General features: G+C 45.4%; 1 protein-coding gene across 2 annotated transcripts in view; it reads right to left on the reverse strand.

The window, feature by feature from the left end:
• SEMA4A (semaphorin 4A) overlaps positions 1-26,699 on the reverse strand; it is a 283,525-nt gene that overhangs the window by 182,870 nt on the left and 73,956 nt on the right. The gene's annotated exons all lie outside the window — the stretch shown is intronic.

A 26,699-nucleotide genomic window follows, 5' to 3' on the forward strand; every position in this document is an offset into this window, starting at 1 on the left:
GTGCTCAGTTGAGAGCCAATGTGACGTTCAACGATGGCTGAAAGTGCTAATCCAGAAGAGTAAAAAGTCTGGGTTATTCTGGTAAATTTCCAGAAGACGAAAGCGGAAAAGTTGCAGGCGGGACAGTTTCCAGTCTGAACTTTTTACTTTAGTTCTTACAGGTGAAATGAGATCATACCTGTCAATGTTCCTCTTTCTGAAATAAGAAACACTTTTAGTTATTTACCCCTTTACTTTGCCACACAGTAAGACAATGTGGGACGTTATGGCCTCTAAAAGAAAACAAAAAAAGGGCATCGGGCACTATGTGGGTGGTGGGGTGAGCGGTGTTTCTCCATTCTATTCGGGTCTCTAATTTTGAAGTTTCCAATGTATAGGCTGCGTTTCTCTATAATGTGTTGCACCAACTAGAAGTATGCTGAAATGTGACTGGTTCCTCTATTCACTTCTCCCCGAAAACAAAGCTATGACTGTGTGCTTTTGAGAATTTTTATGTCTGCATTTTCAGAAGCGCAAACTAGTCAGGAAATCTACAGATTTTTCTCTCGGACAATTCAATTCTGACGGGTAGTAAACACAAACAAGGGTGAATTTTGTTACATTTCAAGAAAATACCACGATTGCTACTAGAGTGAAATTTGGTTCGCCAGCAACTTATATGACTATTTTACGCATGCACCACCTTGCTGAGAAAATACTTGTGAGATACTGGCAAAAGAATGGTACAGGTGAAAAATGTCTCTCGGAGAGACATTTTCTGACTGCACAGTCTGCCACAGACAACAATTACTTAAAATTGCATAATACAAAATTTAAGATATTCCACAAATTTTGTTTAAAGTGAAATTTTGGAAATTCACGATGCTCACAGAGGAAGCTAACATTTTGACCAGGATTCATCAATATGGGAATACCATAAATTTTTATTCCAAACACTGCAGAAGCACTTATTAGCTTTTCTTCAAATGGGGCCGCAGTCTACAGACCACTGTAATGGTACTCCCTCTGAATTTTATTAAACAAGGCTGTTTGTTAATTGTAAGCAGTTAATAGTCCTCAAAGGCTATCAATGTGCCAGTCAAAAGATTTAGCGAAATAGCAAAAAGGGAACTTTAATTGAAACAATATTTATTCAATACAAATCACAAAATGAATATAAAACGCTGGCTGATAATGTTAACCATGCAGTCATTAATACTCACTACTCTTGAGAAGAGAACAGGTGAATAAACCAGTCTAAAAATAAATCAAGAATACATCTTATGAAAGGAAAATACAAGTTATGCTTGTAAAAATAGTTTTATTTCTGACAAACTGTCGCAACACCTGTAATTTTTCTTTTTGTATTGTTCTCAACACAATTTTTAAACTACTGATAGAATTGCAACTGTAAAGGAGATGTGGACTAGCAATTTAGTTGCTGACTCTTGAAACACAATACCTGAGTACAAATCCGTAATAATTTGGGAGACTGGACATGTTTCATCCTGGGCAAATCACTTTATCACTCTGTGCATTTACAAGGCTTGAGCAAAAAAATGTACACTGCTTCAGCCTGAGTTCAGACAGCTTCTTTTGGAACAATTTTAGGAATAGGTGTAGAAATCACATATTGCACATACTTGTGGACATTATGGGCCTCATTGCAATGTCGGGTGGAATATTTCCGCCCAACACCGACTCAGAATCAGGACCGACCGATTAGCGGTCAGCGGTTCCGCCCGCCCAATTGTTCGGTCGGGGTCCCATTGTTTCCTATGGGAGCTTGTGTTCTGCCCGACAACCGGCAGTAACACAGGCTCTTATGGGGAAATGGAGGTGTGTGTAAAACCCTGCACCTTGTCGCTGGCACCCTATTGTACCAGCCACACAGTGCCGGTTTTACAGGGGGGTCCCTTAGGTACACCCTCGGCCCCCAACCGGAGGCCGCAGGATGAAGGGGGCCCTGCTAGGGGCCCCCAAATTCACTTTCTGACAGCGTTTTTGTGTCGGACAACCAACTCGGAAAGAAAGGCTGTTGAAAATCGACATTGTAATCGCAAGGTCGGAAATTCTGTCCATAGAGGTGCACGATGCGGTTCCGACCGACACAGATACTCCGAGAGCCAGTTGGAACCGATTTGGAATGACTGCGCAGGTTACTTTCCAACCGTGAACATCGTAATCGGTCGGTCAGAATGGAAACCAACCGAGTCGGTCAGAAGGATTCCAACACGGTCGAGGAGATTCCAACTGTTGGGAGGAGGCTTTCTGCCCGACATCGCAATGAGGCCCTATGTGTTGGGATAAAGACAAAGTGAGGATATAAAATGTAATGCAATGATGGTGGTGTGTGTACTAATAAGACTTTATTACTCCCGAAAGAAACCCTTCTTTGGAAACTTAGAATAACAACAGATTGAGAAGAAAAACAATAAAGATCTTAACCCATGGCTTACATTTTGGATGCAGCTCCTAGAGGCCAGTAAATAGATTACTGTGCTACATTAAAAGGATTGCTACTTGTGAACTGGAAATGACAAAAGGATCTCAGTATCAAAAGCAGTAGCCCATGTACCTATCTAAATAAAATAAAAATGAGTGATCTCGTTGTTACACAATGTGCTTTGCACCAGGCACATTAACCCTCTATTCTACTTTGTGAGTCAAAACTGTGACTGGACAAGACACAACTCTTCCAGAACTCCATCAAAATTGACACACAACGATCTCTGCAGCAGTTGTCTTAACCCTGTAAGATATTATAAGATTCAGCTTCTTTGTGACTAATTAAGCGAGAAGAGATTTATGGTCACGTATGTCCTTGTTGCCAATTTCTTTGCAGCAGTTTAAAAAAAAAGTATAGGTTTACTATCAGACTCTGCTTTCCAAACTCCACCCCGTGTGACTCCACCCTCTTTCCTCTCCTACACCTTGACCTCTACATTAAGGGTTCCTGGGGTAAAGATTTTCCAATTCCAGCACTGTTTTTTAAAGATGGTCTAACTTATAACTTATTATTATTATTATTACAGAGTTTTTATAGCGTGAACTTGACCCGGTATCGGGTATCAGAGTGCTTTACATAGCATCAGTTGCGTTACATGAGGACAAATTCATTTTTGTTAGGCACAGGGAGATTAAGTGATTTGCCCAGAATCACAGATTGTTCAGCGTCATTGCGGAGACTCGAACACGGATCCCCATATACGAGGTCAACCACCCTAGCCTTTAATAAAATTCGCAAAATGGCTCTAACGGCATGGCATTATGCATAGGGCATTTTAATATGAGACCAAGTCCTGGTGGGTTTACAACATATTTTGATTTTACTTGCTGTAAACTTGACTAAAACACAAACTCTGAGTTATGGCACCACAATAAACAGGCATACATGTTATATTAATGGTTTTCAATCACAGCATACCAAAATCTTTAAGTCTTCATGGGTGATCTCCGAAGAAAGATGAACACAGGAAAGAGAGATTGATCGAAAGTCAAATAGAGCTAAGACTCTAAGAAGTGTTATGCTCAGATTCTATAAATTATCTGTTTTTTAACAAGTGACCTCAATGATTAAAGCTTATAAGGGGCACCTTCTTCTCTCAGGTGGGGAAACAAGAAATCTTTTCTAAACAATACTGTGTATCCTACAATTTTGAGTATCTAGAAAGTTGTGACTCAAACAGATGGACTCACCAAAGTGCAAAAATATTTCTTCACTATAGCATGTCTTCTTCCACCTTCCATAAGTAGTACAAGATTGTTTGCTCAGTGGCTTCACAGCTGGCACTGCTGGATTTTCAAAAATCATCATGAGCAAAGATTCTGTAATGGATGTGGGATCAATGCAGGCCTGCGGTCTCCAGAGATATGCAGTAATCATGCGGTATTGTCAGTGATGTTAAGTCCATGGAACTGTACATGCAGATGTTTTCTCCAAAGCAAACTTCTGGATTGAACGCTATATACACACTGGCATAGATAGCGCCAGTGGAGATATGATTAGATCATAGTTTCCATAGGAATGTCATTTTTCTTTTCTTAATAACTTTGGACCTGTTAAAAAATCAGCATGGAACTTTATCAAATAAGAATTTAATGCAGATCCTTCAAGCGCTGCCAAGCAAAAAAGGGGGGTTTCTGAAAAGTGGCATTTGCCATTTCAATTCTCAGAGGATTCTCTTCTCTTCGATACAAAATAAAAGGATGAACTGAATAGCAACACATTTGGCATGAAGCTAGAACTTTACTCACGGATTGTGCTTTTGCTTGTTTAGTGTAACTCTGTTCAGTCATTTTTAAGAAATTGCCCTTTAACCTCTTCAGTGCCCATGACGAGATAGTCTCGTCATGGAGCACGGTTGCGCTGTGCCCATGACGAGACTATCTCGTCATGAACCCCACCCACTAGTGCAACGCCCGGCACAGGAGGGGGAAAGGGCGTGGCACTGAAGGGGTTAAGAAACCTTCAAAAAGTTGCTTTGTTTGGCCAGAAGAGATTACATTTTAGAGTTTTATGGACCATTCATTTGCAGATCCTTCATGGATTTGTGAATCCTTGGACGGTTTGTGAAGCCATCAAAAAAATAAAGAAACCCCATTAGACAAGGGAGCTTTTTCTTCCTTTGTGAGTTGTAAATTGCAAATCTATCTCCTGATTTTGATTGCCTGACTGTCACAGAACATTTATGTTGCTGCTACCATTACACAATATGGTGCACTTTGTTAGGATTTTTTTTTTTTAAAGGGATTAAGGGGGTAGGGAGAACCTACCCTGACCTCCAAGCCCATTCACAGAGTTAATATAAACATTTAAAAAAATGCTTTTTGTCATGGGAGTCACAGCTCCTAAACCTTCACTGGATCCCACAAACACTCCTGGGCCTCAGTATTAATGAACCCTGCAAAAAAAAAAAAAAAACGGAAACTGAACAATGTATTAGAGCCCTAATATTGTGCTTGCTCAACTGCCACACATGCGGGGTTGGTCATATACATCACAATGGAGGGTGGTATGCCGGACTGAAGGTTGTGCCCAGCTTGGGATGGCATCATGTAGAGTTGGGCGCAGGGCTAGGCTGGAGGTCAACACACGCTGCGCATGGCCACAGGCTGTGAGCAGCAGGTAGTTGGCAGCCTGCTGTGAGCTGATCACAGGGCCTGGCTAGAGGCCTGGAACTGTGACAAAACTCTGCAGTGCACCGTAAAGGTTTCCGTGCTCCAGGAGCTGGACACCCACAGATGGTTGGGTGCAGGTCTGTCTTGGAGGCCAGATCCTGTGGCCACACCCTGCTGTACGAGACTGAAGGATGTGCAGAGCTGGAGTCAGCCAACCTTGGAATCTTGTGTGCAAGGCCTGGCAGGAGGCCAGGACCTATGGCCAACCCTTGTACAATGTGGGTATCTAGAGAGATACAGGCACAGGTGTTGGAGGATTTTAAGGCCTTTTGGCGAACCCTACTGCATGAGACCAAAGACTTGCTGATCAGGCACTGTGGGAAATCCCCTGCACATGGCAATGTGTTTCAGGATTGGTAGGCCATGGGTGCAAGGCCTAGACAAAGGCCCGGCTTCTAAACGGCCCCAGCTGCTTACGGCTAAAGGAAATACACTCTGGGTGTTGGCCACCTGCAGAGAGTTGGACACAAGAGATGATGGAAGGCTAGCCTCTGAGGCCAACCCCGCTGCTGTGTGTGACTGATGGCTATGTGCAGCGAAGGTTGGTTGCTCACGCAGGGTCGGGTTCAATGCTGAAGACTATGCCCTGCAAATGTTAGCCATCCACAATGAAATAGGTACATTTTCTGGCAACTCATTAAAAACCCTACCCCTCGTTTTAGACCCTCGCCTGCAGCTTGGACCTATAACTCGAGTTCAGAACCTTTAACAACCGGTATATCACTCGGCAGCGGGTTATAAGGCTATAGTGGCAGTGTGTGCAAACAAATGATGGACTGGAATGTCCTCCCAAGTGAAAACCATTGGGTGAGATTAACTCAAGCATTACACCCATTCCTAACCAGATGACTTATGCAATGTGGTTTTAAATTATACAAAATTTTACAAATTAATAAAAAAAGTTTCCTAGCCATAGAGATCTGATAAAGCAACAAACTCAATTGCAGCACATTTTAGTTGTAGCTTAGTTACCTAGCTTAGAATAGTAGACCGCCACTCCTTCACCTAAGGAATGCAACACTTCCAGTACAACAATGCTTACTGGTGAAAAGCTTTAGAAGGCACAAGTTAAGAAAGACACTTACATTCCTCTGCTCCAATGACCTGTATCTTGTTGGTTCATTGAAAAGCACACAGGGCCATATTTACAAAGGTACATTATCATGAGTAGATTTACTCACATGCAAATTTACTCTTGAACTTAGGTGTAAAACTACACTTTTGAGCTATTCACCATTTACGAGTTAAGATTTACACCTAATTGAAGACTTGCATGTTTTCACCCCCGAGATCATATGGCTGAGACAGCTATGGGCTTGTTTAAGAGTGTAAAGTAAATATTAGTAATTTTTCACAGGTAGGTGAAGTACACCTCCCTACTGGAAAGTTTAGAGAGAATTACAGAAGTTTCTTTAAAAAAGAAAGTATTTAATAACAAAATATGAATGTAAAATAATTTTAAATGTTCATTACTAACATTGCACTAATAAAGAACAATGATATAGCATTAAATTCAATGTGTATTAAATAATAATTAATTAAATAAAATATATTATTTAATTTATGAAGTATATTTTTTAAAGAGTAATTTAAAAAATTTGCACCTACAGTAACATCTTTGCTTAAGTTGGTATGTATTAACGTATGTGTTTAATTAATTTCAATCAGTTTTAATATTTGAGCGGAAGTTTATGTTCATTTTAAAATAATAATGTTATTGCTTAGCAATTATATATATAAATATATATATGCAAGTGTGTATATATGTGTATATATAAATATATATTAATTGATACTCCTTCTCCTTATCGCCTTATCAAGGAAAAACGGAACGGACACCACTTCTTTTGTGCTTCGTTACTTTATTTTTCGTGCATTGGCCGCAATCATCATATATATATAGATTGCACCTGACGCTGTATTCCGTGGTTCCCTGCCTTCGGCGTTGGTGCCTGCCAGCGGCAGCAGCAGACGCTTAAATTCTTTAGGATTTCCTGAGAAAAACGCCCTAATTGATGATAACACAAGAGGAGGCACACCAGAAGACGGCACAATAATTTATTGTGCACAAAGTGAAAGACGATGTGTTTCGGTGTTAGCCTTTGTCAAGTGTTTTTCTTACATCGATTTCCTTTAGAAATACATTCAATGGTATAGACATAGAAGAGTTTAACCATTCTTAGTTTACATCTGTCTTTCGATCTCAATAAAATAAAATAAAGAACAATAAAATAACATGCTTTGTTTTTTAATCTTTATGGTGTCCTTGTATTCTTTGCGCTTATTTGGTAGTAACTTCAAAAATTCCACCACTGATTTGTCCATTTTAAATTTATCCAGCTCAGCTCTTAAGGTTGCTAATTCCTCTCTGGTATCTTCTAAATCGATTTTTGCATATTTAATTAGCATCTCCAACATGCATTTGCATGTTTTCGCCATAAACTCTGCCCATTCCGTTAATAAATCCTGGTTGGGGTTTTCGTAGGTTAGTACAATGGACCAAGGGGTACACACCCCACTTCCACATACTTCATTAGTGATGCTACTTCCCACCACATATTAATTTCGCGTTTACACAACTTCTCAAGCAAGGATAGTTTCTGTTTGATCGAGGGTTCGATTCCACTTGCCACTGTATTTCCCGAGGGTATTCATGCTATAACTAACCATGATTATAATTATCTGGTAGCACAACATTATGCGGAGAACTCAAAAGCAATAACAGCAGTCTCAAATTCAATGGATTCGATTTAATTCCTAGACATATGAGAGGAGGGGACAGAGAAAAGAATCTTAGGATTCTCGAATCCAAATATATTATCGAGTTAGATTGCAAAATGCCCAAAGGCCTGAATGGAGGCGAGGAGATAGCCACACATATAGGTCACTGAAATTCTCTCGCACTGCAATTCCACAATCTGGAAACTCAAACTGCTTTAGAATTTTTATTTTTGATTCGTTTTAATTTGTCCTTATCACTTCACAATTTTAATGTGGATATGAAATTAGGGGTAGTACTATGTAAATAGATTCCAATTGGATATCTCTAGAGTAGATAGTTGCATTAGCAAATTTATTACTTAGATGCCACATAATAAATGTTGACGTCACATTACTAGTACCAGCACTCCCAACATAATTCCACACTTATTTACCACGGATAGGGGCATTCACTTCTCACAGTCCCAACTCACTTTTTTGCGCCATAAGAAGGCTTTCCTCTACATCTATTCGAAAAACAGTGTATTAAGGAGTACTATGGATACAATGGTATCTAGTATGTAATGAATGAGCATAAGGCACTTGCCACATGCCATAAGCTGATCCTCGTTTAAAAATGTATATAATATATGTCAATTTTTAACGTACCTCAGATAATCAGAGGAACTCTACGTACGGTTATCGAGTAATATGATTACAACAGTACACCAAGTGGTGGAAATGCATTGCCTCCTTGCCATGTGTATTGTCCCCTAAACAGCATTCCCCAGTATTTCATATAGTAAATGTTGTAAATCAGAAGTATTAATCTATGAAGCAATAGAAAATGTGATTCATAATTATATTCTTTTAAGGAATCAAATCTGGTGGAAGGTCGGGACGTAGTGGTCAGAGATAACGTGTGCAGATTTGAGGGACTTTATATGCTGGAAATTTGGCAATATATAATGATTGTATCTAATGTCTATTTATTCAATGAAATGAGGTATAAAGAATAATATATCGCAATATTGATTTGTTCATAATCGTACTGAAAGGCTAAACGTAGAACCAGCTATATGCTCGTAGGACAGCTGAACCATTCTGTTTGTCTTCGAATTAGGAAGTCGAATTGAAAAACTGCATTGAAAAAACTTTATTGATATAAGTTATGTTCCCGCACAAATGAAATGCATATGAATTTTGGAAGTATGTGAAACTTACAGTGCATCATAATTGCAATTACAAGTGTATGAAGGAACAAGTTATTTTATTTTACTTTATTTCCTTTTCTTGAAATCGAAAGACAGATGTAAACTAAGAATGGTTAAACTCTTCTATGTCTATGTACCATTGAATGTATTTCTAAAGGAATTCGATGTAAGAAAAACACTTGACAAAGGCTAACGTCGAAACGCGTCGTCTTTAAGTGCACAATACATTATTCTGTCGTCTTCTGGTGTGCCGCCTCTTGTGTTATCGTCGATTGGAGCGTTTTCTCAGGAAATCCTAAAGAGAATATATATATATATATATATATATATATATATATATATATATCTTGAACTCCAAAGCTGAATCGGCGTTGTGACACCAATGGAGGACGGACCACAGGTACGTGCAAAGTTTACTTTATTGAGATGCTTCTCCTTGCACCCTCACACTCGCCTGATGCGTTTCGATCCTCTCATATATATATATATATATATATATATATATATATATTCTGCTCCAAAGGTTGTCCACCAGGTGAGCAGCACTCGATCAGCAGCTTTGTTTATGATAGGCATGGACGAGGATCCGCTTGTAGAAGCCGCTCCATAGTGGAATTGCCTGACGCGTTTCGAAGCTCCATATGCTTCTCTTCAGAGGCTTTAACGGAGACGGTGTGTGCAAGCGCTGAACCTACTTCGCCATTTTCATATTGCACTCCCACCAATGGGAAGCTCGAATGAGACTGTGCATTGTGGGAAATATGGTCCGGATAGCACACAAATCTTGTCCTGTATGGACCCTGCAAGTGGACTCGTCCTCAATCCTGTTTGCCGCTGCTGGCCCACATTACTGACATGATGGTTACCATGTCAGGTGGCCCCCGTAACATTACAGGGTGGTGCAAGCTCCGCGGCAGGACGGCCGCGTGTTACATTCTGCTCCAAAGGTTGTCCACCAGGTGAGCAGCACTCGATCAGCAGCTTTGTTTATGATAGGCATGGACGAGGATCCGCTTGTAGAAGCCGCTCCATAGTGGAATTGCCTGACGCGTTTCGAAGCTCCATATGCTTCTCTTCAGAGGCTTTAACGGAGACGGTGTGTGCAAGCGCTGAACCTACTTCGCCATTTTCATATTGCACTCCCACCAATGGGAAGCTCGAATGAGACTGTGCATTGTGGGAAATATGGTCCGGATAGCACACAAATCTTGTCCTGTATGGACCCTGCAAGTGGACTCGTCCTCAATCCTGTTTGCCGCTGCAGGCCCACATTACTGACATGATGGTTACCATGTCAGGTGGCCCCCGTAACATTACGGGGTGGTGCAAGCTCCGCGGCAGGACGGCCGCGTGTTACATTCTGCTCCAAAGGTTGTCCATCAGGTGAGCAGCACTCGATCAGCAGCTTTGTTTATGATAGGCATGGACGAGGATCCGCTTGTAGAAGCCGCTCCATAGTGGAATTGCCTGACGCGTTTCGAAGCTCCATATGCTTCTCTTCAGAGGCTTTAACGGAGACGGTGTGTGCAAGCGCTGAACCTACTTCGCCATTTTCATATTGCACTCCCACCAATGGGAAGCTCGAATGAGACTGTGCATTGTGGGAAATATGGTCCGGATAGCACACAAATCTTGTCCTGTATGGACCCTGCAAGTGGACTCGTCCTCAATCCTGTTTGCCGCTGCTGGCCCACATTACTGACATGATGGTTACCATGTCAGGTGGCCCCCGTAACATTACGGGGTGGTGCAAGCTCCGCGGCAGGACGGCGGCGTGTTACATTCTGCTCCAAAGGTTGTCCACCAGGTGAGCAGCACTCGATCAGCAGCTTTGTTTATGATAGGCATGGACGAGGATCCGCTTGTAGAAGCCGCTCCATAGTGGAATTGCCTGACGCGTTTCGAAGCTCCATATGCTTCTCTTCAGAGGCTTTAACGGAGACGGTGTGTGCAAGCGCTGAACCTACTTCGCCATTTTCATATTGCACTCCCACCAATGGGAAGCTCGAATGAGACTGTGCATTGTGGGAAATATGGTCCGGATAGCACACAAATCTTGTCCTGTATGGACCCTGCAAGTGGACTCGTCCTCAATCCTGTTTGCCGCTGCTGGCCCACATTACTGACATGATGGTTACCATGTCAGGTGGCCCCCGTAACATTACAGGGTGGTGCAAGCTCCGCGGCAGGACGGCCGCGTGTTACATTCTGCTCCAAAGGTTGTCCACCAGGTGAGCAGCACTCGATAAGCAGCTTTGTTTATGATAGGCATGGACGAGGATCCGCTTGTAGAAGCCGCTCCATAGTGGAATTGCCTGACGCGTTTCGAAGCTCCATATGCTTCTCTTCAGAGGCTTTAACGGAGACGGTGTGTGCAAGCGCTGAACCTACTTCGCCATTTTCATATTGCACTCCCACCAATGGGAAGCTCGAATGAGACTGTGCATTGTGGGAAATATGGTCCGGATAGCACACAAATCTTGTCCTGTATGGACCCTGCAAGTGGACTCGTCCTCAATCCTGTTTGCCGCTGCAGGCCCACATTACTGACATGATGGTTACCATGTCAGGTGGCCCCCGTAACATTACGGGGTGGTGCAAGCTCCGCGGCAGGACGGCCGCGTGTTACATTCTGCTCCAAAGGTTGTCCACCAGGTGAGCAGCACTCGATCAGCAGCTTTGTTTATGATAGGCATGGACGAGGATCCGCTTGTAGAAGCCGCTCCATAGTGGAATTGCCTGACGCGTTTCGAAGCTCCATATGCTTCTCTTCAGAGGCTTTAACGGAGACGGTGTGTGCAAGCGCTGAACCTACTTCGCCATTTTCATATTGCACTCCCACCAATGGGAAGCTCGAATGAGACTGTGCATTGTGGGAAATATGGTCCGGATAGCACACAAATCTTGTCCTGTATGGACCCTGCAAGTGGACTCGTCCTCAATCCTGTTTGCCGCTGCTGGCCCACATTACTGACATGATGGTTACCATGTCAGGTGGCCCCCGTAACATTACGGGGTGGTGCAAGCTCCGCGGCAGGACGGCCGCGTGTTACATTCTGCTCCAAAGGTTGTCCACCAGGTGAGCAGCACTCGATCAGCAGCTTTGTTTATGATAGGCATGGACGAGGATCCGCTTGTAGAAGCCGCTCCATAGTGGAATTGCCTGACGCGTTTCGAAGCTCCATATGCTTCTCTTCAGAGGCTTTAACGGAGACGGTGTGTGCAAGCGCTGAACCTACTTCGCCATTTTCATATTGCACTCCCACCAATGGGAAGCTCGAATGAGACTGTGCATTGTGGGAAATATGGTCCGGATAGCACACAAACCTTGTCCTGTATGGACCCTGCAAGTGGACTCGTCCTCAATCCTGTTTGCCGCTGCTGGCCCACATTACTGACATGATGGTTACCATGTCAGGTGGCCCCCGTAACATTACGGGGTGGTGCAAGCTCCGCGGCAGGACGGCCGCGTGTTACATTCTGCTCCAAAGGTTGTCCACCAGGTGAGCAGCACTCGATCAGCAGCTTTGTTTATGATAGGCATGGACGAGGATCCGCTTGTAGAAGCCGCTCCATAGTGGAATTGCCTGACGCGTTTCGAAGCTCCATATGCTTCTCTTCAGAGGCTTTAACGGAGACGGTGTGTGCAAGCGCTGAACCTACTTCGCCATTTTCATATTGCACTCCCACCAATGGGAAGCTCGAATGAGACTGTGCATTGTGGGAAATATGGTCAGGATAGCACACAAATCTTGTCCTGTATGGACCCTGCAAGTGGACTCGTCCTCAATCCTGTTTGCCGCTGCTGGCCCACATTACTGACATGATGGTTACCATGTCAGGTGGCCCCCGTAACATTACGGGGTGGTGCAAGCTCCGCGGCAGGACAGCCGCGTGTTACATTCTGCTCCAAAGGTTGTCCACCAGGTGAGCAGCACTCGATCAGCAGCTTTGTTTATGATAGGCATGGACGAGGATCCGCTTGTAGAAGCCGCTCCATAGTGGAATTGCCTGACGCATTTCGAAGCTCCATATGCTTCTCTTCAGAGGCTTTAACGGAGACGGTGTGTGCAAGCGCTGAACCTACTTCGCCATTTTCATATTGCACTCCCACCAATGGGAAGCTCGAATGAGACTGTGCATTGTGGGAAATATGGTCCGGATAGCACACAAATCTTGTCCTGTATGGACCCTGCAAGTGGACTCGTCCTCAATCCTGTTTGCCGCTGCTGGCCCACATTACAGACATGATGGTTACCATGTCAGGTGGCCCCCGTAACATTACGGGGTGGTGCAAGCTCCGCGGCAGGACGGCCGCGTGTTACATTCTGCTCCAAAGGTTGTCCACCAGGTGAGCAGCACTCGATCAGCAGCTTTGTTTATGATAGGCATGGACGAGGATCCGCTTGTAGAAGCCGCTCCATAGTGGAATTGCCTGACGCGTTTCGAAGCTCCATATGCTTCTCTTCAGAGGCTTTAACGGAGACGGTGTGTGCAAGCGCTGAACCTACTTCGCCGTTTTCATATTGCACTCCCACCAATGGGAAGCTCGAATGAGACTGTGCATTGTGGGAAATATGGTCCGGATAGCACACAAATCTTGTCCTGTATGGACCCTGCAAGTGGACTCGTCCTCAATCCTGTTTGCCGCTGCTGGCCCACATTACTGACATGATGGTTACCATGTCAGGTGGCCCCCGTAACATTACGGGGTGGTGCAAGCTCCGCGGCAGGACGGCCGCGTGTTACATTCTGCTCCAAAGGTTGTCCACCAGGTGAGCAGCACTCGATCGAGCTTCCCATTGGTGGGAGTGCAATATGAAAATGGCGAAGTAGGTTCAGCGCTTGCACACACTGTCTCCGTTAAAGCCTCTGAAGAGAAGCATATGGAGCTTCGAAACGCGTCAGGCAATTCCACTACGGAGCGGCTTCTACAAGCGGATCCTCGTCCATGCCTATCATAAACAAAGCTGCTGATCGAGTGCTGCTCACCTGGTGGACAACCTTTGGAGCAGAATGTAACACGCGGCCGTCCTGCCGCGGAGCTTGCACCACCCCGTAATGTTACGGGGGCCACCTGACATGGTAACCATCATGTCAGTAATGTGGGTCAGCAGCGGCAAACAGGATTGAGGACGAGTCCACTTGCAGGGTCCATACAGGACAAGATTTGTGTGCTATCCGGACCATATTTCCCACAATGCACAGTCTCATTCGAGCTTCCCATTGGTGGGAGTGCAATATGAAAATGGCGAAGTAGGTTCAGCGCTTGCACACACCGTCTCCGTTAAAGCCTCTGAAGAGAAGCATATGGAGCTTCGAAACGCGTCAGGCAATTCCACTACGGAGCGGCTTCTACAAGCGGATCCTCGTCCATGCCTATCATAAACAAAGCTGCTGATCGAGTGCTGCTCACCTGGTGGACAACCTTTGGAGCAGAATGTAACACGCGGCCGTCCTGCCGCGGAGCTTGCACCACCCCGTAATGTTACGGGGGCCACCTGACATGGTAACCATCATGTCAGTAATGTGGGTCAGCAGCGGCAAACAGGATTGAGGACGAGTCCACTTGCAGGGTCCATACAGGACAAGATTTGTGTGCCATCCGGACCATATTTCCCACAATGCACAGTCTCATTCGAGCTTCCCATTGGTGGGAGTGCAATATGAAAATGGCGAAGTAGGTTCAGCGCTTGCACACACCGTCTCCGTTAAAGCCTCTGAAGAGAAGCATATGGAGCTTCGAAACGCGTCAGGCAATTCCACTACGGAGCGGCTTCTACAAGCGGATCCTCGTCCATGCCTATCATAAACAAAGCTGCTGATCGAGTGCTGCTCACCTGGTGGACAACCTTTGGAGCAGAATGTAACACGCGGCCGTCCTGCCGCGGAGCTTGCACCACCCCGTAATGTTACGGGGGCCACCTGACATGGTAACCATCATGTCAGTAATGTGGGTCAGCAGCGGCAAACAGGATTGAGGACGAGTCCACTTGCAGGGTCCATACAGGACAAGATTTGTGTGCTATCCGGACCATATTTCCCACAATGCACAGTCTCATTCGAGCTTCCCATTGGTGGGAGTGCAATATGAAAATGGCGAAGTAGGTTCAGCGCTTGCACACACCGTCTCCGTTAAAGCCTCTGAAGAGAAGCATATGGAGCTTCGAAACGCGCCAGGCAATTCCACTACGGAGCGGCTTCTACAAGCGGATCCTCGTCCATGCCTATCATAAACAAAGCTGCTGATCGAGTGCTGCTCACCTGGTGGACAACCTTTGGAGCAGAATGTAACACGCGGCCGTCCTGCCGCGGAGCTTGCACCACCCCGTAATGTTACGGGGGCCACCTGACATGGTAACCATCATGTCAGTAATGTGGGTCAGCAGCGGCAAACAGGATTGAGGACGAGTCCACTTGCAGGGTCCATACAGGACAAGATTTGTGTGCCATCCGGACCATATTTCCCACAATGCACAGTCTCATTCGAGCTTCCCATTGGTGGGAGTGCAATATGAAAATGGCGAAGTAGGTTCAGCGCTTGCACACACCGTCTCCGTTAAAGCCTCTGAAGAGAAGCATATGGAGCTTCGAAACGCGTCAGGCAATTCCACTACGGAGCGGCTTCTACAAGCGGATCCTCGTCCATGCCTATCATAAACAAAGCTGCTGATCGAGTGCTGCTCACCTGGTGGACAACCTTTGGAGCAGAATGTAACACGCGGCCGTCCTGCCACGGAGCTTGCACCACCCCGTAATGTTACGGGGGCCACCTGACATGGTAACCATCATGTCAGTAATGTGGGTCAGCAGCGGCAAACAGGATTGAGGACGAGTCCACTTGCAGGGTCCATACAGGACAAGATTTGTGTGCTATCCGGACCATATTTCTCACAATGCACAGTCTCATTCGAGCTTCCCATTGGTGGGAGTGCAATATGAAAATGGCGAAGTAGGTTCAGCGCTTGCACACACCGTCTCCGTTAAAGCCTCTGAAGAGAAGCATATGGAGCTTCGAAACGCGTCAGGCAATTCCACTACGGAGCGGCTTCTACAAGCGGATCCTCGTCCATGCCTATCATAAACAAAGCTGCTGATCGAGTGCTGCTCACCTGGTGGACAACCTTTGGAGCAGAATGTAACACGCGGCCGTCCTGCCGCGGAGCTTGCACCACCCCGTAATGTTACGGGGGCCACCTGACATGGTAACCATCATGTCAGTACTGTGGGTCAGCAGCGGCAAACAGGATTGAGGACGAGTCCACTTGCAGGGTCCATACAGGACAAGATTTGTGTGCTATCCGGACCATATTTCCCACAATGCACAGTCTCATTCGAGCTTCCCATTGGTGGGAGTGCAATATGAAAATGGCGAAGTAGGTTCAGCGCTTGCACACACCGTCTCCGTTAAAGCCTCTGAAGAGAAGCATATGGAGCTTCGAAACGCGTCAGGCAATTCCACTACGGAGCGGCATCTACAAGCGGATCCTCGTCCATGCCTATCATAAACAAAGCTGCTGATCGAGTGCTGCTCACCTGGTGGACAACCTTTGGAGCAGAATGTAACACGCGGCCGTCCTGCCGCGGAGCTTGCACCACCCCGTAATGTTACGGGGGCCACCTGACATGGTAACCATCATGTCAGTAATGTGGGTCAGCAGCGGCAAACAGGATTGAGGACGAGTCCACTTGCAGGGTCCATACAGGACAAGATTTGTGTGCTATCCGGACCATATTTCCCACAATGCACAGTCTCATTCGAGCTTCCCATTGGTGGGAGTGCAATATGAAAATGGCGAAGTAGGTTCAGCGCTTGCACACACCTTCTCCGTTAAAGCCTCTGAAGAGAAGCATATGGAGCTTCGAAACGCGTCAGGCAATTCCACTACGGAGCGGCTTCTACAAGCGGATCCTCGTCCATGCCTATCATAAACAAAGCTGCTGATCGAGTGCTGCTCACGTGGTGGACAACCTTTGGAGCAGAATGTAACACGCGGCTGTCCTGCCGCGGAGCTTGCACCACCCCGTAATGTTACGGGGGCCACCTGACATGGTAACCATCATGTCAGTAATGTGGGTCAGCAGCGGCAAACAGGATTGAGGACGAGTCCACTTGCAGGGTCCATACAGGACAAGATTTGTGTGCTATCCGGACCATATTTCCCACAATGCACAGTCTCATTCGAGCTTCCCATTGGTGGGAGTGCAATATGAAAATGGCGAAGTAGGTTCAGCGCTTGCACACACCGTCTCCGTTAAAGCCTCTGAAGAGAAGCATATGGAGCTTCGAAACGCGTCAGGCAATTCCACTACGGAGCGGCTTCTACAAGCGGATCCTCGTCCATGCCTATCATAAACAAAGCTGCTGATCGAGTGCTGCTCACCTGGTGGACAACCTTTGGAGCAGAATGTAACACGCGGCCGTCCTGCCGCGGAGCTTGCACCACCCCGTAATGTTACGGGGGCCACCTGACATGGTAACCATCATGTCAGTAATGTGGGTCAGCAGCGGCAAACAGGATTGAGGACGAGTCCACTTGCAGGGTCCATACAGGACAAGATTTGTGTGCTATCCGGACCATATTTCCCACAATGCACAGTCTCATTCGAGCTTCCCATTGGTGGGAGTGCAATATGAAAATGGCGAAGTAGGTTCAGCGCTTGCACACACCGTCTCCGTTAAAGCCTCTGAAGAGAAGCATATGGAGCTTCGAAACGCGTCAGGCAATTCCACTACGGAGCGGCTTCTACAAGCGGATCCTCGTCCATGCCTATCATAAACAAAGCTGCTGATCGAGTGCTGCTCACCTGGTGGACAACCTTTGGAGCAGAATGTAACACGCGGCCGTCCTGCCGCGGAGCTTGCACCACCCCGTAATGTTACGGGGGCCACCTGACATGGTAACCATCATGTCAGTAATGTGGGTCAGCAGCGGCAAACAGGATTGAGGACGAGTCCACTTGCAGGGTCCATACAGGACAAGATTTGTGTGCTATCCGGACCATATTTCCCACAATGCACAGTCTCATTCGAGCTTCCCATTGGTGGGAGTGCAATATGAAAATGGCGAAGTAGGTTCAGCGCTTGCACACACCGTCTCCGTTAAAGCCTCTGAAGAGAAGCATATGGAGCTTCGAAACGCGTCAGGCAATTCCACTACGGAGCGGCTTCTACAAGCGGATCCTCGTCCATGCCTATCATAAACAAAGCTGCTGATCGAGTGCTGCTCACCTGGTGGACAACCTTTGGAGCAGAATGTAACACGCGGCCGTCCTGCCGCGGAGCTTGCACCACCCCGTAATGTTACGGGGGCCACCTGACATGGTAACCATCATGTCAGTAATGTGGGTCAGCAGCGGCAAACAGGATTGAGGACGAGTCCACTTGCAGGGTCCATACAGGACAAGATTTGTGTGCTATCCGGACCATATTTCCCACAATGCACAGTCTCATTCGAGCTTCCCATTGGTGGGAGTGCAATATGAAAATGGCGAAGTAGGTTCAGCGCTTGCACACACCGTCTCCGTTAAAGCCTCTGAAGAGAAGCATATGGAGCTTCGAAACGCGTCAGGCAATTCCACTACGGAGCGGCTTCTACAAGCGGATCCTCGTCCATGCCTATCATAAACAAAGCTGCTGATCGAGTGCTGCTCACCTGGTGGACAACCTTTGGAGCAGAATATATATATATATATATATATATATATATATATATATATATATATATATATATATATATATATATATATTATGCAGCTCCTTCTCCAATTCAGTAAAAAGTACTCGGACACTCCGACATGCTTCAATAAAGTTTTAATGGAATGGAATGATGCGTGAGCAAGGCGTAAAGCCGAAACGTGCTATTTTATGCCATAAAAACTTTATTGAAGCATGTCGGAGTGTCCGAGTACTTTCTACTGAATTGGAGAAGGAGCTGCATAATTTAATGGGGCTATCCAGTAACCCGATCTCGGACCGCCTGTTGACAGCCTCGCTACCAAACCGGAACTGGTGTGTTACATGTATATATAATATATATACATACATACATTTGTATATATACATATATATTTATGTGTGTGTATATTTATATATATATAACAAAACTTTATTGTCCCTTCAAAACGCTTAGACCCGTTTCGGCACTAACTGCCTAGGACAATGTCAGCCGGCATTGTGTTATGCTTTACTTTTATGTCATGATCACAAAATCATCGCAGCAGCATTCATTGACATAGTTGATGGACTATGGGTTCACAATGTTCATAATCAATAGTTTTCTGGGCGCCATCTTGGAACATGTAACAGCCTTAATGAGGAAGTGCATTTTATCATTCAATAACGTAGAAAGGATGTCAACATATTGCAGACTTCATATCATATCTGCATATATTCAGTTAAACAATAATCTTTATTTCTAGTTTGTATTTCCTTTCCTCATAAAAGTATATTCAAAAGACATATCGCCCTCGATGGGCTCCCTTGGTTGTTAATTTAGCCCTATATGGGCCTAGTACCTCTGCATACAGTTCCTCCGCCCAAACATTTCAATAACCCCTATGTCCTACCACAGCCTACTGATAATTACAGGTGGATTGTTAGTTCTTCATGTTTTCTAAAGCCATTCCATGGAGGCCTTTCTGACATGAGAAGGCTGACAGAAAGTGACATTGGGGGCTCCTAGTAGGGCCCCCGTCCCTCTGAGGCCTCGGCATTAGGGCCTGGGGACACCAATGGAGGCCCCATAAACATAATGGAATCATCAATTTTTCTATCGGAGCTAATGCTGTGGGCGTTTTCCACCAGCGCACAAGCTCCCATAGGAAAATGGATGTTTACGACCGCACTGTGTGCGGTGGCATCCAAATGATGCGGTCGGACCCACTGACCTGAGGTCAGTCAGTTTCCATTCCGCAACGGTGTCAGGCAGACATGAGTCCGCCAGACATTGCAATGAAGCCCTAAGGGTTTTGCCCAGAATCACAGGATGTGTAGCCGATGCTGAGACTCAAACCCCTTTCCCTAATTCCAATGTCAGCAGCTCTGTCCATAACACCACAATGAAATATTGAATTGACAATTTAGTGAATAGGTGTGTAGCATATTTTTTTGTTGTACTAGGAATTTCAAATAAATATATAGAACCATTTTACATTAATGTTTGGCATTGAAATGTTTTACTAATTTATTTTAAAGTTTAGTAATCTTTTTAAATGTTTCCGATACTTTACCGTATGGAGATCTCCACCCCGTGGCAGAGAACTCTGCCTACATGTGAAAAGTAAGTAGTAGTAATTTGTAACTATTAAATTAGCCTCCCCCCTGTTTTAGAGGTTGGAGTCATATAAGTCTACACTTTGTAGTACATTTATATTCCAAAATGTTCTATAGCCACCAGTAGTACATTTACTACAAAGTGTAAGTAAATTTTCTCATGTAGATTTACTCCTGTAAAATTTACCTTTGTGAACAGGTCCCATATGTTTGGATACCTCCCCATAGATATGAGAGGACAGGAGGAGATGGAGATTTACACACATAGCTTTGTGAATTGTATTTTGAAGTAAGTAGCACAAGGGAGGTGCTGGTGTGCGCTATTTGGTAACTTTAAGTATCCTGTTTTCTGGCGACATTTTTAATTCTTTTAAAAACTGTTTTTATACCTCTAACATTTTAAAATTATATTAGACATGCATGGCTGATCAACTTACTGTGCTGACTCTCCCACTCCGCGGTCCGTCGCGGGGCTTCCCCTTTGAACGGAGAGAGTGGGCGTGTCACTCTAAAGCACAAAAGCATCAGCAGCGTTTCAGGGGGACTGCACTTTTACTTCCGCCAGCTGACTATTTAATTGGATGCAAAACTGGGCCCGTGGCGGATTTGCCCAGCGGGCGCGCCAGAGGCGCGCCTAAGGAAAGCCCGTCTGCGCCCGTCCGCGCCCAACCGGGACCAGGGGCAAGGTCTCCTGCTCCTCTAGCCATAAAAAACACTGGTTTACTCATCAGCCCAACTTATTGGGATAAGAGACGGGTTGAATGCCGCCAGTCTATGAAATTAGACAAGAACCACCGGGCATGTGCCTATTGCTCTTTTAGTCTCCACCCGACTGTTGTCAGTCAGAAAAACACTGACACCAATCTTACGTACAAAATGTTTGCACTGAATTGTAGGTCATTACCAAAACATTCGGTCGAATTAAATACCTTCCTCGTAGAAGAGAGACTGGACGCTCTGTTTTTAACAGAAACCTGGTTACAGAAGGACTCCACCCCAGAGGTAATTCAAACTCTTCCACCAGGATACAACATTGAGCGTAGAGATCACGAGAAGAAGAAAGGGGGAGGGATAGCAGTCATATTTAAAGAGTCCTTTACGTGTCGGGTTTACCCCACCCTGTACCCGACTGTAAAAGCCTACTTTTTTTATTGCACTTTCGGCAACATGCTCCTTTTTAGGAGTACTTATATATCGCCCCCTGGGAAAGGCGGGGCAACGTAGTAAGTCTCTCCCGGAAGTGGCAGCTACACTAGTAAGCTCATCCAGCTATATCACACTGCTGGGAGACTTTAACCTACACTTCGACGACCAAAACAACACCGAAGTTGTAGAATTGTCCCAAGACTTATCTGCCATCCTAATGGATCAAAAAGTGGTAGGCACTACACATATCAAAGGCCACACACTCGACCTTGTATTCACTAACAACAACAAAGTGTCGGTGAGGACCCCCATCCCCCTGCCATGGTCTGACCACTCAGTGATCCCCATTTTCTTAAAAGGAGTCACACAAAGAAATCACACGGAAATTAATATAAGGAAATATCGTCCCTGGGCTAAACGGTCCATGGAATCATGGGCCAACACTTTCAAGAGTTCTAACCTATTTTAGACTCCAACGTTACAGCTGCAGCAGAAAAACTATCCCACTGGATCGAATACTCTCTGGACAAAATGATCCCTGTCAAAGAGGTTCCACATAGGGGGAGAGAAAAGACAACGCCATGGTACTCGCCCCAGCTTAGAGCACTCAAACAGATCTGTAAAAGGCAGGAGAGGAAATGGAGAAAGGACTATAGTGAGAGTAGTAAAGTGGATTATAGACAGGCGATAAAAATCTATCAAGGGGAAACTAAAAAAGACCAGGCACTTTGTTATGAAGATAAAATCACTTCTGCGGCTAATACTCCCAGAGAAATCTTCAGCATAGCGAAGACCCTCCTAGAATTCCCAGGGCCTGAAACCACCATCTCATCTGAGTGGTGTAACGAATTTGCAGACTACTTTCAAGAAAAAATGTAATCTATCTACAATAGGTTGCCAGCCTCCCCACTGCCTAGTGATCCCCCCGCTCTAACTCCTTTCACCAACCTTGATGGGATTACCACACCCCAAGATGATAAGTGGTATATCTTGGAGAAATTCCCACTTATAGATGAGGCAACGCTTTTAAACATCTTTTGACAGATAAAATCTGGCTCTCCGTGTGATCCAGCCATCCCTCAGCAGATGGGCAAGGTCAAAGACGTGGTGCTACCAACAATACTGGAAGTCCTAAATCTCTCCATTACCAACAGCCAGGTCCCACCGCCCTGGAAACATGATATGGTGAGAGCGTTACTGAAGAAACCAACTCTTAATCCAGATGTCTTGAGTATTTACAGACCAATATCTCTACTACCTATGGTCTGTAAGATTCTGGAAAAACATGTCAACTCTATCCTTTCAGCCTTCCTAGAATCCCGTAATAGTTTACACCACTCTCAGACCTGCTTCTGGCCTCTTCTGGGCACGCAACCACCTCTTATCTCTGTAGTAGAGGAATTTAAAAAAGATTATAGATCAGGGAGGAGCAGTGGCCATCATTCTCCTTGACCTAAGTGCCGCGTTCGACACTGTTAACTTTGATATTCTTCTGAACCGGCTTGGAAATGTAGGAATATCAGGGGAAGCAATAACATAGATCCAATCGTACCTCAGCGAGAGAACTTTTCAAGTTTTTTCAGGAGAAGCCACGTCAAGGTGCTGCCCTCTTAGGTATGGAGTGCCTCAGGCATCTTCCCTGAGTCCTACCTTATTTAACATATATATGAGGCCACTGGCGAACATCGTCCATCCATTTGGTATAAAAATTATCACCTATGCTGATGACACCCAGCTAGGGGTCTCTTTAAAGCACACGCACAATGCCCCCTCTGACCTAGAGACATGCCTGGAGAAGGTGGCTATATGGATGCAAAACTCCTGCCTTAAGCTCAATGGCGACAAATCAGAAATCATGTACTTGAGTAACTTACCCAATACTGACTTCAAACTGCAATAGCCCACATGTCTAGGACAAGCACTCTCCTCAAAACCCAAGATAAAAAGTTTGGGAGTGTGGCTTGAAAAATTCTAAAATGTGGACAGCAAGCTGTGAAAGTGGCCGGTGCGTGTTATGGCATCCTCAGAATGCTGAGGAAAATTCTCCCCCTCCTCCCTAGTGGGGCAAGAAGAACGGTGGTCCAGGCCCTGGTTCTCTCGCGCCTGGACTATGGTAACTCCTTATACCTAGGAGCACCCAAATCTATCATTATGAAACTCAAAGTGGCCCAGAACTGTGCAGCCAGGGTGCTGCTTGGAGTGCCAAGAACGCAATCTGCAAAGCCATATCTGAAAGCCCTATATTGGCTACCTATTCTGGAAATAATTCAATTCAAATCCCTTTGCATAGCCCACAAAACCCTGATGGGGAAAGGCCCCACCATTTTTAACACCTTCATTACCTTTTACCAACCCAGGAAACTTCTCCGCTCCGCAAGCATGAGGCTCGCTGTCATCCTCAAAATTCACAGGACACGCAGAGGGAGTAGCTCCTTTATGTATAACATAGCTAGGCTATGGAATACTCTACCCCTGCAGCTAGAATCAGAAACCCATCTTCTCACCTTTCGAAAGCATCTGAAAACGTGCCTTTTCAAAACCTTAGTCTGCAAACCCACTCCCTCTCACTGCTAAACCGCTAGCGCTGGGATGCCTCTTGGGAGCTATACGCTCTAGAAATGCTAAGTAATAATAATAATAATAATAATAATATTAATAATAATAAACAGTACTACTGTAATAATTTCACTTCCAAGAAATGTTACTAAGAAACAAAGTTACAGAACATTAACCGCTTGCGTGCTCATGACGAGCCCAGCTCGTCATGAGGCACAGTGGAGCTGTGCTCATGACGAGCTGAGCTCGTCATAACGGCCGCGGCCCGCCCACGCGCGATTGATTCCCTGCCTGTGCGGGAGAATCAATCAGTGGGCGGGGTCGTCACGAGCTCAGCTCGTCATGAGCACTGCTCCACTGTGCCTCATGACGAGCTGGGTTCGTCACGAGCACCACGGCGCCGCGCGCGCCCCCCCGCGCCAAGAGGGAATTACCCCCGCGGCGAAGGGGTTAAAACAACTATTCCGTTTTTAAAAACAATTTAACTCTAAGTCTAAACACCATAAAATATAATATTGCAGTAATTTATTAAATACATTCATACAGTGCTCATGTTAAAATCCAATCAATATGACAGCCTCTAGCACTGTAATACTACTTTACATACTACAAAATGCAGTTTGTGAATCGGGCCCAGCGTGTTGGCTTAAATACAGCTTAACTGGAAATTCGGTTATCATTTGTTTTGCGCACACCTGCGAATTGTGTGGCCTCGTAGCACTAGCATGAAAACACCACTTTGCAGACAAACACCCTACTCCAATTTGTAGACTGCCCAGATTTTGAACACATAAATCAATGACACTCCACAAACCTAAAAGTAGGACGACAATGTTGCATCACCGGTGGGGCGCAGAACGTATTGACAGTGCTCACTAATATGGAGAAACACAAACAACGAGGAACTAACGTACATACAATGCGGCTTTTACTCACAGCATCTTCTGATAAGGCCAGCTAACTAATCCTGCACTGGAAAACATGAAAACGCACCCATTGGCCGATAATGAATACCCTTCAATGTACATAACACAACATTTGTAAAGAACGCATTCACAGCTTAGGACATTTAAGTGCTAAACAGAAAATGTTAATCAATACCCAATTCACTGGTACTCCTTTTATCAACCATGGAGGAATGACAGCCTGAGCGGATCTGGCAGGAATCAAACCTGTGATCATGGGGGCTAACACAGAGTCCAGGAGTGGATGTATAATTACACTGAGAAGACATACTCTGCTTGGCTGCCGAATTGTCCAGCCATATGTGAGACCCTAGGCAGTCTTACCTTTTTGGTCACTAGAACATATACTAGTACATGGAACCCCATTCGTCCAATTAGATACCTGAAATTACAAGTCCCAGAAAGGAAAGTGCTTCTTGCTAAGTTGCCAGCTCCGAGTGAAAGTGTCAAACTTGGCAAGGAGGGACTCATTTCTTGTCATGAAAGGCATCCATGGCATTGTTGGTGGAGAGGTGTGGTGCAGCGGCCAGGGCAGCTGACTTCGAAACACAGGGTTCTCGGTTCGATCCCTGGCTCCGGCAGCAGCTCAGCACCGTGTGACTCTGGGCAATAGCTCACTTAATTTCCACTACGGCCCCCAGCACCTTGAGACCCGTAAGGATGAGTAGCAGCGCTATATAAAAACTTACTTTTTTGAGACAGCTCAGCAGAGTCCAGTGCACATTGCAGAGACCTGTCAGTAAAGTGCAGGTTAAACTCACAGATGTCCATAAAGGCGATACCATTGTGTATATCAGGAACGACACAGACCGATGGAGCACAGAGATGCAATGCTATTTGTTGTTATGTGCGATATAAAAGGTTAATACCAGCAATAATGCTATTCACTTATGAAAATTACTGCTCAGATTTGAGACTCCCTGGGGTTAATTGTATTTTAGCTGTGACAATTGTTCTTGCTGAGTCCAGCTACTGGCCCACAGGTTTTGGGCTTACTAACAGATACCACGAGCACCGCAGGCCATTTGTTTTTTTCCGGGTCATGAGTATGTGTTGTAGCGCGTAAAGCATTGCAAGGGGAGATGTGTGCAGTGCTTAATTTGAGCCGGTGCTTTCAGGTGCTCAGCACCGGCACTTAATTGTCAGCACCGGGGCTTGTACCAGTCTGCCACATGGTGGCACTGTTAAAAATTACTATTATCTGCCGCCCAAGCCTTTTGTATAGCTTTGGGGTCCTAGAGTAGGATGAATTGTCACACTTTTAAGAGTGTGATGATTAGTAATTGTGTTGGTACTGCCATTGGCAGCGTTGGCAGTGGCAATCTGTGGTGCAAGCTGCTGGGGCCTCCTAACTAAGGCACTGGCACTTCTGTTTTTTACAAATTAAGCACTGGATGTGTGGCAGTGGCCCTTCTACTCTCCATACTTCAAGTCCCCTGCACATGCAGTGAAGTCAACAGCACACTTTAGTAATGGACAGGGGTTCAAGTGGAATTACAGAAGTGTAGGTACTCAGTGACCAATAGTGCCCATGTGTTACCGAGAAGTGCAGGCACTCTCCCATCAAAAGTATTGCACCCCCACAGTGCAGTCACTCAGTACAGTGTCTGTGAGAACAGGCCCATGTAAAGCACTGCTCATGGACAAAAATATTATTAGAACATCGCAAGGGTGGTTACCCAT

The sequence above is a fragment of the Triturus cristatus genome, chromosome 12, assembly GCF_964204655.1.
Source record: "Triturus cristatus chromosome 12, aTriCri1.1, whole genome shotgun sequence".
Lineage (NCBI taxonomy): Eukaryota > Metazoa > Chordata > Amphibia > Caudata > Salamandridae > Triturus > Triturus cristatus.